The following is a 12,943-nucleotide window of genomic DNA, read 5'->3' as shown; positions in this document are numbered from 1 at the left end:
ACTGGTTGGTTCTGCCTGCAGTGCTTTCTGAATATGCTGATGCAAAGCCCATCTCCAGGGTGCGCAGGGAGTACTTAAACCACTCTGATCAGTTGTTTCATTTGCTCATCTCTCCATGCAAGGCCACTGTGGGTTCTGCTGCTACTTGAAAGGCTTTGAACGGGTTTTCTGTCAACAGGTGAATTTAATCCTGAGGCTAGAACATAATCATTCTATAGACTAGAACAAAGTTCGCAATCAATTCGTCAGTGGCTTTAAGGCTGTGTCTATGCTAGGCTTTATTCCCTAACATTGATCACCATTTGTTACCACTGAAGGTAGACAGGGTTTCTGTGGTCCCAGTAATTTTTACTGCCATGTTTTCAGATTTTTACTCAAATTGGATTCGGATTATAGAGCGTTAAAAACACTGGCAGCTGCTGTTATCCTGTCTACTGGAGTTTCCACAACAAGCTGAACTAGTTAGTAGTAGCAACAATAAGAAATCCTAGGGGAGAAGGCTAGCGTAGGAAAAGAAAACCAAGCACCATTGGTTCAGTCTATAATGTATTACCATTGATGTACCTACTCAGCACAACTCTAAGCAAGTTAATTAGATTTGACTAATATTAATATACATCAATCTTTTAATATGTTAATGTTTAGTGCCTGAGTTACCTAGTGGGCATTCCTCTTGCTCATATTATTTTTACTTCTAGAATTAAAGTGCAATTTTTGGAGTAAAATTAATGTGAAATACTAATATTCAAGATGAAAATCAAAATGCAAATATTAGATATACTAAAAGTAAATAAAATGCACTCTCAACATACCATGAGCATTCTATGCTTTCCCTCACTATTGTACTGTCGTGGTGTGTTAGTGTTTCCATATGGCTTTAACTGTGAAATTCCTTACATGTGGTGTTTTGTGTCATCCTTAATGTTCTGTTAATCTAACTTTTATTGGCTGAATGTATCTTCATTGGTTAGATAAGCACATCCTTAAGCATTAAAATAGAACATGTCCAACTTGACTACAAATGCATGTAACTTGTTAGCAAAAACTGTAAGAATATATGTTGGCCAGAAGGGACTTCCTCATTATGAATTTATTTCTTTTTTTGCAAAAAGATAAAATCGGGGGAAGTGTAATTAGATTTTATGCTTTTTTTGTTCCAGCTAATTTTGTAACTGATATAAAACAAAATGAATTTTGACTTTTTCAAAATCATATACTTCCATAAAGTTAAAATAGCCTTCAAGAACACATTAGTGCACTGCAAAAATTAATACGTGCAAAGCAATGTAAGCACATGGCACTTTTAATTTTTCAGTAGCCCAAGGGCACTGTTATCTGGTCTTTTCTGGGAAATCACTCATCATGTAGCTATTGGGGAAAGAGAGAGCTTCAGCTCCTTTTCTGGGAGCAATCCAATGCAGTATGGATATTAATTAAATTTATTAAACAAATAACACAGTGACTCAGGGAAGCAGGGGTCCATCTGCCAGCTCTGCAGATTGATCTCTGCAGAGACGCGAGTTGAATGGTAGTTAAAGCTAAGTTGCAGAGCTCAGCAGATGGGCTCTTGTCTCTAGTGGGGGAGATTTGGTGGCGGTCCAACAGCTTTTTTCCCCCTCCAGGTTTTTGTTCCTTGCAACTGTGGTTGAAGAAGCACTTCTCTGTCTTTTCTCAGCCTGAGCCCCCTCCCCCTTTTGTTTATCTGAGCAATGTTTAAGTCTGAGTGATTTGTTAGAGAGGCAAGTCCCGGCTGATCTCATTTTGTGTTTGTGATGTAAACCTCAAGCAGAAAATAATTAGGAAAATGTAATCCCATTGACTTTACACCCCACTTGTGTACACTGCTACATCTCAGCCTGGTGCCTTGTGGAGAAAAAAAGGTCTAGAAGCAGTATTGTATTTAGTATTGAAAATTACAGCTTGTTATCCATCTATTTCCTCAAAAATCTTTTTGTCAAGGATTTATATACATAGTATGACAGCACCATTGCTTACTGCCTTTATATGCAGAATCTAGTTTTATTCTTGGATTTCACTTTATTTTCACTTTCTGTTTTCTTTCATATTTTTTAAAAAGTATGTGTTTTCTGAATTCCAATAACAGTCTTTATATAGCAGATGAATACTGATTTAGTGAATTGTTTGCTGTATATGGGCATACCTAGGACCTGTCTAATACTGATTATGAGAAATATAGTGGGTTCAATACTCTTGTAATTAATTATGCAATTAAGCCCTTTGTTTATTGCATATTTGCAGTTTTGAGAGGTCTCTAAACAAGTCACAACTGTGTGAGTAATGTATGCTGTGAAAGACTAGTCATAATGCCACTTAAGGCCTTGGCAAAACTCCCATTGACTATAGTGGGAGCAGGACTTGGCCTATAATGCAGTAGATGACAACAGGGAATTCCATCGGTGAGAAGATTTCATAACATCTAGTCAGAGTTGGCCATCTCTTAATGGATCGTTGGTGCAACAGAAAAGTCCAAACCATGTAAATGTAACTGTTCTGTTACAAGAAATAGCAATCAATAGACTTAACAGGTTATAAGAGGGACCTACTGTTTATCAGGAAAGGGCCACATTCTGCCTTCCTTACTGAAACTTTAACCAGGCAAAATTGCTGTTGAAGTCTATGGGGAATTTTGCTCAAAATAAGGCATGAAGGATTTAGTCCCAAAAGCATGTGCTTTACAAAGTAAACAGAAAAGGCACTTTTTGTGATGATAGTTGATTGATTGTTTCCTCTGCATTGGCTTTTGGCTCATATCAGCCTTGGTTTACAAATTTCAATGTTTAACTCAAAACATAAATACTGTTAAGCTTCGGAAAATAAAATAGTTTTGCTTCCATTGTAGGTTACTATGTGTCGCTAAGGCTGTGCTTTCAGTTTTAGATCATGCTGACATTAATAATATGAATGCTTCAGTTACTATGGTAAATTGTCAGAATTAGTTGTTTTTTCATTAGTGCCCTGCCAAGGATTATTCTGAACTCTAACACTGACACATCACTGCACCACAGCTCTTGATAGTATTTTAAACTGGCCCCGTTTAATGCATAGGAGAGGCTTTTGCTGAAAAATGTTTGTTTACCGATGTGTAGTAGGTGAACTACCATTTATCTATCTAATTGGTTGGAACTGAGAAACCACAAGGGATCCTTAGTCTGCAGTTGAATTCATAAGCTATTTACCACATTCTCTCCACTGTCGTATACCTGGACTAATTTTGCTATCTGATTTAAACGGCAATCTAATTGCTCTGGCATCTCAATTTAAGAGGAGATTGGATATTCTTGAAGTGAAATGCAAATGTTTTATTTTTGCCTCTAAACAAATGTGCTGTTTTTCCTCTTAAATTAAGAGAGGATTTGAAAATTAGATATGGATCTCGGGGTATGTTTTATGATAGGAAAAAATATAATATTAAACCTCTATAAATTAGTACAAACTAGTAAAATTGGAGGAAAAAAAGACAGAAAGTTAGTGGAGATACTTGACGTGCTTGCTGCATGTTGTTCTGTGTCCTCAGAATGAATCTTGCATATTTTAGGAGCAATGAGACTATAGTAGTTAAGCAGTAAATAACTAAATTAATTTTTTCTAGGAGCGTCATTTTGCATTAATATGTGGAAATAGGGTAATAACTTTGGGCAAAATTCTATCAGTTCTACATGGTGAATCTTAACTCCAGTGTTCTGTTCTTCTTACATGTGCAGAGTTTCCATCACTATTGCTAAGGACTTTCTGAGTGTATAGAGAGCAAAATATCAAATACCTCAATTTTGCTCTTAATAGTACCTGTGCAACTCCATTATTTTAAATGGGGGTTACACAGGTGTAACTGAGAGTAGCAATGAACCTGAGATAAACTGTGTGGATCCGAGAGAATTCTGCCTATGGTTTGCTAGCTGCCTACTAACAAGCCCTAACCCAGCATTGACTATTTCTAAATTCTCTCAAGTTTTCTTTTGTCTATTTTATTCTTTGAAAATCTTCATGCATATTTAGAATTCTTGAAAGTGAATGCCCAGATGTGATCACTGAATGAGCAGGTCTTTCCCACAGAGGCTCTCAATGTTCCTTAATGCAAATCTGTAACACTATTAATTATTCAGGTCCTCCTAGAACTCTTCTGAGCAAAATCTGTCAATTTGTGGCATCTAGACATCACAGTGACATGTGCAATAGAAATGTCTAAAAGCACAAGCTCAATATATGTCCACGGGGCTCTAGAAAAGTCATTCTCTTTACATGTTCTTTTTCTGATTTTGAAACTCAGAATAGAAGGATTGGGTGATGGGTGAAAGGCTAATCTACTACATTTCTCTACTTTTTTTTGTCCCATATGTAATGTTCAATTTATATATTTATAAGTAGGTGTGGATGTGACCCTAAGAACTCCTCAATGCCAACTGGCAAGGGGCTGGGGTTACAAGAGTATCTGATCTTTGTATCAGAGGGGTAGCCATGTTAGTCTGGATCTGTAAAAAGCAACAGAGTCCTGTGGCACCTTATATACTAACAGACGTATTGGAGCATAAGCTTTCGTGGGTGAATACCTACACCAGAGAATATCATGTGAGGTCTTAAATGAAAGCCAGGTTTACGCTGGCCGTTAATGTTGTTGTGAAATGTATTTCCTAAAGTCTGTATCAAGGTAGAGTTGACAGGTTTTCTGCCAAACAAAATATGTTTATTCACCCACCTCTCTGTAAATTAAGCATTGTAAGCCAATACAATGGAAGCCTCATTTTCATACAGCATCAACAGATGAGGTTTTGAAGTCAACAGAGAGGCAGCACACTGAAGAGTAAGGTACAGGGTTATCCTGACTGTAGGTACAAACAATGAACTTTGGAGGATATAAGGAGAAAGCAAGAAAGACACAACTTTATCCTGCATTTAGAAAGTAGTCGGGCAGTATGATTACATTTGTGAAAATGGGTGCACAACCTGCCCTTGTTGTGAAGTTGCAAAGGACATTTGGAGTGGGATAAACTTCTTTTGACAGAAGAAGTTAAATTTAATCTCTAGAAGGTGTGTGATGATTTTTTTTATAGGTAACCCTGTTGTTTCCATTATCCTTTCTCACTGTCTCTTGAATCTTGACCCTCTGATGATAAATTTATTGTTGTTTGCACTGTAAATATATCTCAGTGTTGTGATACTGTACAACATTCTGGGTGAAGCAGGCTGCACCTTAGCAATTGCTGCCATTCTCTGACAGTCTGACCCAGAGTCAGTGTGCATGTGCTTCAGGTTGCAGGCTGTCCTTTATCCACTTCAAAGTTCCTTTGTCAAAAAGTTCCCACCCAAAGATCTCTAGAGATTTTGAGCAAGGCTCCTGAACTTAACCAAACTGGTTTATGCATTTCTCCAGAAGAAATTGGAGATAATTTTCCAAAAGTGGATTCACTATACTGACCACTTGAGAACCAGGCTGTTGAATTAGAATCATTGATAGGTTCCTGGAAACCTGAGTAGAGCACCATCTTGGAATTAACCCTTTGGGTTCCATAGAGCCAGCCAGTCTACAATACTTATGAATAGTTACACACGATATTTATAAAATTAATACAGATGGATAGCATTCTTCACAGCCTTTTTTTCCATTATGAATATTGTATAGCATTCGTATTCATTTTATCCAACAAAACACGTTTCTCGATGTGGAGAAATGTTGTGTAAAATTCCTACTTACTTTGAATGTACAGATTTTATTAACCAACTTGAAGAGTTGAGGGAAAGGGTATTCCCTCAGTTCATGTTATTTAAACAGTTCATTGCATTTAAAATAATTTATATTGAACCAATATTTAATTATTTTAACAACCATGAACCAGGAGAATAATACAGCTACAGATCTACCTACAAATTCATTGCTAGATTAAACATGTAGGCCCCATTCAACAATGTACTTAAGCATGTGTTTGTAATTTAAAGTGCGTGACTTCAGTGAAAGTACTCATAAGTTTAAAGTTAACTTACTGAGTTTAAGCCATATTTACTTAGACCAGTGGTTCTCAGCCTTTCCAGACTACTGTACCCCTTTCAGGAGTCTGATTAGTCTCATGTACCCCAAGTTTCATCTCACTTAAAAACTAGTTGCTTACAAAATCAGATATAAAAATACAAAAGTGTCACAGTACACTATTACTGAAAAATTGCTTACGTTCTAATTTTTACCATACAATTATAACATAAATTGATTGGAATATAAATCTTGTACTTACATTTCAGTGTATAGTGTATATAGAGCAGTATAAACAAGTCATTGTATGAAATTTTAGTTTGTATTGACTTTGCTAGTGCTTTTCATGTATCCTATTGCAAAACTAGACAAATATCTAGATGAGCTGATGTACCCCGTGGAAGACCTCTGTGTACCCCAAGGGGTATGTGTACCCCTGGTTGAGAACCGCTGACTTAGATGATGCTGAATTAAAAGTTTAGGTACATTGCAGGCTGTATTTTAATTGACATAAAGAACAATACAGGTGGCAAACTTCAGTACACTGGTTTTGTGCTTTGAGTTGTTGCACTGTGATTGCACAGCTCAGTTAAATACTGCACAGTTACATCTTCCTTGTCTGTTTATGGCAGAAAAATGACTAATTATCACCTATCAAAAAGATGAACACTTTTTCATTAAATTAGGTAAAAGGAAAACACACTTAAAATGTATTATTATATATCAGCTTATGTATAAATTTACCAAAATAAGCATGTTTTCATAGCTTCATTAAATTTCTGTTTTCTTGCTAACACTGTCTCCAATTTTAAAAATTGACCATGTAGCTCCCACTTTCCCAGCAGAGGTAAAAGAGCAAAGCCAGATATTTCTGTTTTTGTGTGCTATTTATATTCTTGTGAAAACCATACAGCAGAGATCTAATGGAGAAAAAATATGTCCATCAGAGATCAAACTGTTAGCATAGAGTGCTACAGTGCAACAGCGCCTACCAAGACAATTCTTTTTAGCTACTTTTTATTAAATAGTTCTCTACCTTTTGATCGTGTGTCTATCAAAACTGCCTACACTCTTCAAACTCATGCAGGTTTTCTTTTTTTAATACTATGAATATGTTTATATGGGTGGACATTAGCATATATGTAACCAGTAAGAGCAAATGATGGATGCAAATTGCTTTAAAATGGTTATGAGTAGATGCTAACTTTTAAATATTGCCTTGTTTTAAATCCCACCTGGTGCCCAAGACTCTTATTAGGTCTATTTTAAGTGCAAAGAAATAAAATAAAATTCTGTCCTTGTATCAGGACAAAGTTACATGTTTTGGAACATTCTGTATTATAAACATCCTTATGAGGAAATCATATATACTGCAGCGATGAAGCTGGAACACACAGTACCATATGGATTTGAACTTTTTCAAAGTTCATGGTTATTTAAATCTACATTTTTTGTTTGGGCTCATCTCTGATAAACTTGCAACTCCCCTCTGGGTTGACTTGAATTAAATGGATGTGAAATATTCAACTCAAACCTGAAATATGCCCCAAATCAGTCTGAGTTTGAGCCTGACTTCCCTCCATGACCCAATTCATGTTTGATTTGTGTCTTGGAACTTTCATCACAACCGATTTTCATGTGTTGGTCTGTAAGCATGCATAGTACTTTACAATAGGTAAACTTGTGAAACAAAGAAAGGAATGTTGGCCTTGAAGCTCATCAAATCTAAAAAAGCGTGAGTGATGGTACAGAGCAATCACTGAATGGTTAGTGGAATGTTTTGTGGAACAGATGGGTTTTTAGGGGTATTTTTAAGGAAGAAGAGGAGAAGTGGGTGGAGGACATTTGGCTTATATTGTTCAGTTGTATGTTCCAAAATTAAAGGGCAGAATGGAAGAAGGCACAAAAAGCTAGGAGTAGGTGAAGGAGACCAAGCAGGAGAGATGAGTGAGCAGACTGTATAAAAGAGTAGGGTTATGGAACATCCAGTTAAGTTGTAGAAACTGAGATTTTTATTTTAAATAAGATGTACTTTAAGGCTGAATGAATCATTGGCCCTTTTTGTGGTCTGTCTATATGCTTCTACAGTTGTATACAAAGGTCACGTCCCATGTGGGATGCGGGAAACGAAGGTGATAAAATGAACATTGTCCCAACCTCTGTTGGAATGAGAGAGGGACCGAATAACACAATCATGAAAACAGTGTATAAATGAGTACATGGGGTCAGAGGAAATTGTTGCCTTGTGGGCAATATAGGTGCAGGAGACATAAACTTGAGAGCTTCTGGCAATTAGTACGCTCGTTTTCTGAATGTTCTCACAGCAGTATAGGCTGAATCATGACGGGAGAGTAGTGTTGTTTTTTAATTAATATGTAGCTCTGTTTGTAAAGCTTTTTATATACCTTACATTGAAGCTTAATTGGCACAGTGGTGTCTTTATTATAACTGAGACCTATAGGCACCCCATTAATGTATATAAATTAATAATGTGGTAGTGTGCTTTTTGGGGGGGAGATTCTTCCCCCCACCCCCATTTGTTGTTTTTAACTAGGGATTTTCACCCAATTTCTAGATGAAAGAGTCTCTGATTGGTTTATCTAAAACCAAGCTAAAGTTGTGAACCCTTTGGTTTTCCCCTTGCTATTGTAAGCACAGCTTTTTGTGGTCTCAGAAAACTAACAAGCAGCTAAAAAATGAAACTCCAATATATTTGTCCATCAAGTAGAGGCCCTTTTGATTCAGAAATGTGTTGTTTGGTTTTATAAATACAGTCCCATGGTAACACATTTCTCTCTCTTTTTTTTCTTTTCTTTTGTTTTTTAAATAGAATTTTTCTGGTTTCAAAACAATGAAACTTGCACAGAGATTTCTGGTGCATGGTAATATTCATTACATGGCTACCTTTTCAGCAAAATCAAGCACTGAGGCCCATTACAGACAACGTGCTACATATGCTTACTTTTTACCAATACAGACAAGCTGGCAGGACAACGATCAGTATGGGCACGTGAACAATGCTGTCTACTACAGCTATATCGACTCTATAATCAACCATTTTTTGATCAGGTATGTATGCTGCTCCTCAGGGACTGCCCCCAGACTTCCTTTGTATATTTACTCATCTGGGTGATTTTGAAGTAGTTTTGGGGTTAAGTAGGTAAATGTATTTATGCACTTCCACTCTACTCCTATATGCCCCAGTGATCCAGAATGAAGCAAACATTCAAACTGAAACATCACTGCAGCAAAGACACAAGTATTTAAACATTTGGGCAGTATTTAAAGTAAATTTAGTTTCACACATACTTCACTTAAATATCTTTTTTGCATTAAAATTGTGTTGGAATTGGATTTGAAAATAAACTTTAACAGTGATATGTAATCTGAATGATATAGTTCTCTGTAACCCACAGTAGTTTGTATATGCTAGTAGCAGCATCTCTTAGATGATGGACAGGGCTTTTTTGATATTGTTAAGGCACTGGCACATGTCCTTTCTTGTGGATGTTGGCAAGCACTAGCATTTGTCTTCTCATGAAGCACTGTCAAACCCTCTTTGGGTCTTATAGGTCGACATGTCTTTTCTCAGGATGTTGATGAGGAGCTATTGTTATAACCCTTTCTTTGATTTTTGTTAAAAGTCAAAGGGCCTTGTCATAATGACCCTTATTTCGGTAACAATCCTGAAGACATTTATGTATGTGCCTAATTTTAAGCACACAAGTAATCCCTCTGAAGTCAGTTAGTTCTGTGTTTAAGATTTTGCAGGTTTGGGATCCGACTGTATGTAGCTCATTTTGTTCTATGTAACTGCCATAACTAGGGTGAACTGCATGGAGCTCTCGTGGAAATTAGGCAAATGCTAATCTTGTTTTCTGTGCATGGTTTATATGTCTGAAACTTCATAGTATTGCCACTGGGGATGCACACCTTAGGAAAGGGACATAATTGACCAAAAGGAATAATTTAGATGTTAGTTCCTACTTTCAAAAAATGAAACTGCCAACAAAAATTCAGATGGGTAAGTTAAGCAGTTCTGATTTTCATATATTAAATCGACTGTTCTGACTACTATATAACAAGAAATCACTAAATGTATATTTGGTAATACAGTTACATATTCTGTACGAAGGACTGGATGGCAATTACTGTGGGCTTCATGGAGTGACTCTGACATAGGGAAAAGTTCAGCCTACTGAAAAAAATATTTTGTAAAATAAGTGAAAAGTTTCCTTGAATGGTTCAGGATTATTCTAACTTTATTAAATAAAATTCTATTTGTAATTGTGCAGTATAAACAAAATCATAACTCAAAGATAATGTAAATTATGCAAGAAAAGCTACAAGAAATAAAGATTTGCTCATTTAGCAGACTTAAAATTCAGTAACTGTTTTGTTTATGTGTCATCTTTTTATTGGAATGTGATCACCTACCATGAAATATAGAAGAACATGCCCAATTTCTTTGTATATATCTGTGTTCACAAAGCCAAGTATACTGAAGGTCAGTGGGGACTCTGAATAGCACAGCTAACAGACTGTTCAGATGCCTCAATCCTCAGAGACTAATCAGCAGCCCTGATGCTGGTAGAAAGGCCAGGAACCAATATGAAAAGATTTGAATGATCTTGCTTTCTTGAGCAGTGAGTGAATTTTTAACTATTCTTTGTGTATTTATGTAACCTTATACAGGTTACATAAATTAACCTGTATAAGGTTACATAAATTAACCTGTACAATTATATCTTACTAATAGTTTGTGAAAGTTTTAAAATATAGAAAGTTAAATTCTAACGAACTAATATTGGTATGAGTACACATCTCTATTGTGGCTAAAGTGCTTTTTCTAAGCTAGAGAATAACCACAGGCCCCAATAAGAAAATTGAGGCCACTGTGTTTTTCAATTTGCACTTGCCTGAACTTTATTCTTAGCCTCTTCTCTTTCCTTGCAGCCTCAGGGAACAGATGGGAAAATTAAGCTGCAAGGCAGTAGCTGAGGTTATTTCTGGGCCTAGAGTAGACCTAAATGTTTTTGTAGACCAGGAGGCCAGAATTCAAGGGGACAGGTTTGGTGGATGATGAATGCACCTATTTTGATATACTTATAATTTTTTCTAATTTTGCCTTTTTATTTAGACATTACCACAGGATTGTCTAAACTTCCTTCTATTTAGTACAGAGAACAACTAAGGAAGAGTCAGGTAACATTAGTGATCTTAGGAACTGAAAAGTTTTAGCTGTTGCTGTACATTCTGCACTATATGCTTCACTTATCTTTGGTAGTTTCACTGGCAAAAGTGGAGCAGTGCAAGCCTTGCACTACTTACCAGAGTTATCCTGGTTATGCTCAGGGCAACAAGGGGCATTGTGTAGTGTGGTGAGGTAAACCACCCCACTGTACATTGACATTACCTGTTTCAATTCTGCAAGAGTGTGCTGAGGCTTTGGGTGGTAGTGTGGGGAAAGACTTTTCAGGCCACACTTATACATCACAGATAGAATCTGGCCTTGGTTTTATTATAGCACAGAAATGGCTGTCAATGGTTGGCTGAGCTGTAGTTCTAATGGGAAATTTGAATAATTTCAAACTTGTAAGTGTAATAGGGCACATAAATTTATATAATGAGTGAAATCAATGGAAATATGGCAATAAAGGAGTGTAAATAAAAGCATTCCTGCTCAAAATAGATGGAACTGAAGAGGCATTGTCAATTTATTTAGGCCAGAAATTTGACGTTCTTTAAAATTGTCGCAGTCTGTTGATGATCAGTTCTGGTTTCCACATATCTGTGATGTTTGGGAGTTTTTGTGGGTGATTTCTAAATCCACCATTTTAGCTGAGGAAACCACAGAGAGAAAATAAATCAATCACTTAAACTAATATGTGAGATTGCCTTTACTTCACTATAGTGAAGAAGAGTTGATATTTACCATGATTTTCATGGACACTTACTTTTTTGATGAACTGGCCTGGTCCCACTTCCTATAAGCTGGAACATTGCAAGTTATTGCAAGTCTCTTATCGTCACAGCCAGTGCTGGACTTTACAATATGGTAATATTAGCATTCCATCACAATATGATGATGCAGTGACAAGGTATTATAATTCAGATGTCACAGTGCTGTGATGTGATTATTTTGTTCCAGGTAAGAGTTTTAAAGGTATCAGCCCTAACAATTAGCTAGCTGTAATTTGTAAACATTTTTGCAGATGCTGTTGATGTTGATGCCCGGAGAGGGAGAGAAACCAAAAAACAGCTGTTTTGACACCTGCATCTTCAGAAACACAACAAAATAGAATGTTTGCAAGGACAAAATCTGCTAGGGAAAGGAATCTTGTTTTAAAATTGGTAAATGGGTATGAGGTGCATCAAAGAGTAAACAAAATATGAAGCACTGGCAAAAAAAAAACAGTTGACAGAACGCCTTTAAATACAGGAATTCAAAGTGGATATTACTTATTGTATTTGATTTGGCTGTTCTGTGAAATATGACTAATTTTATTCAGTCCAGAAATGCAAAATGAGTGGCTAGAAAAATGTAAAGCAATGACTGCAGAAAATTACACTCTTCATGATTTACTTTGAATTGATCATATTGCAGCCTACTCAGTTAGGCTTGTAGTTCCAAAGGGCTTGTTATCTTGAGCACCTCCACAGGGTGAGCTGTTTGTTTCACAGCATAGGGAATTGTCATTTTCTTTCCGTATATCTCTGGCCAGGGAAGTGGAATGTACAGTGTATTGCTGAGATAGTTTGGAGCCCCAAAGTGAACGTTTATTGTTTTGGACCAGTCCAATATCATTATATTCTGGATATTAGTTGAAGGAAAGGACTGGACTGGCACTCCCTGCCCCCAAAATATCTGTACAGGAAAGACAAGGTGAGAAGAAATGTTGGACAAGACAAAAAGAGGCTGCTAAAGGGAAAGAACACTTATCTTAGCTTTTAGGTATGTAGGAG

At 36.5% G+C, this 12,943-nt stretch overlaps 1 long non-coding RNA gene across 1 annotated transcript in view; it reads right to left on the bottom strand.

Moving 5' to 3' along the window:
- LOC123369947 overlaps positions 1-12,050 on the bottom strand; it is a 42,400-nt gene extending 30,350 nt beyond the window's left edge. Inside the window, exon 1 of the long non-coding RNA XR_006579212.1 lies at positions 11,935-12,050. This is a non-coding gene — a long non-coding RNA (uncharacterized LOC123369947). The remainder of the gene's footprint in view (positions 1-11,934) is intronic.
- Positions 12,051-12,943: the final 893 nt, after the last annotated feature.

This window comes from Mauremys mutica, chromosome 4, assembly GCF_020497125.1.
Source record: "Mauremys mutica isolate MM-2020 ecotype Southern chromosome 4, ASM2049712v1, whole genome shotgun sequence".
NCBI classification, from domain to species: domain Eukaryota; kingdom Metazoa; phylum Chordata; order Testudines; family Geoemydidae; genus Mauremys; species Mauremys mutica.
The sequence above is the reverse complement of the archived record's forward strand: the minus strand, read 5'-3'. Positions and strand labels throughout refer to the sequence as shown.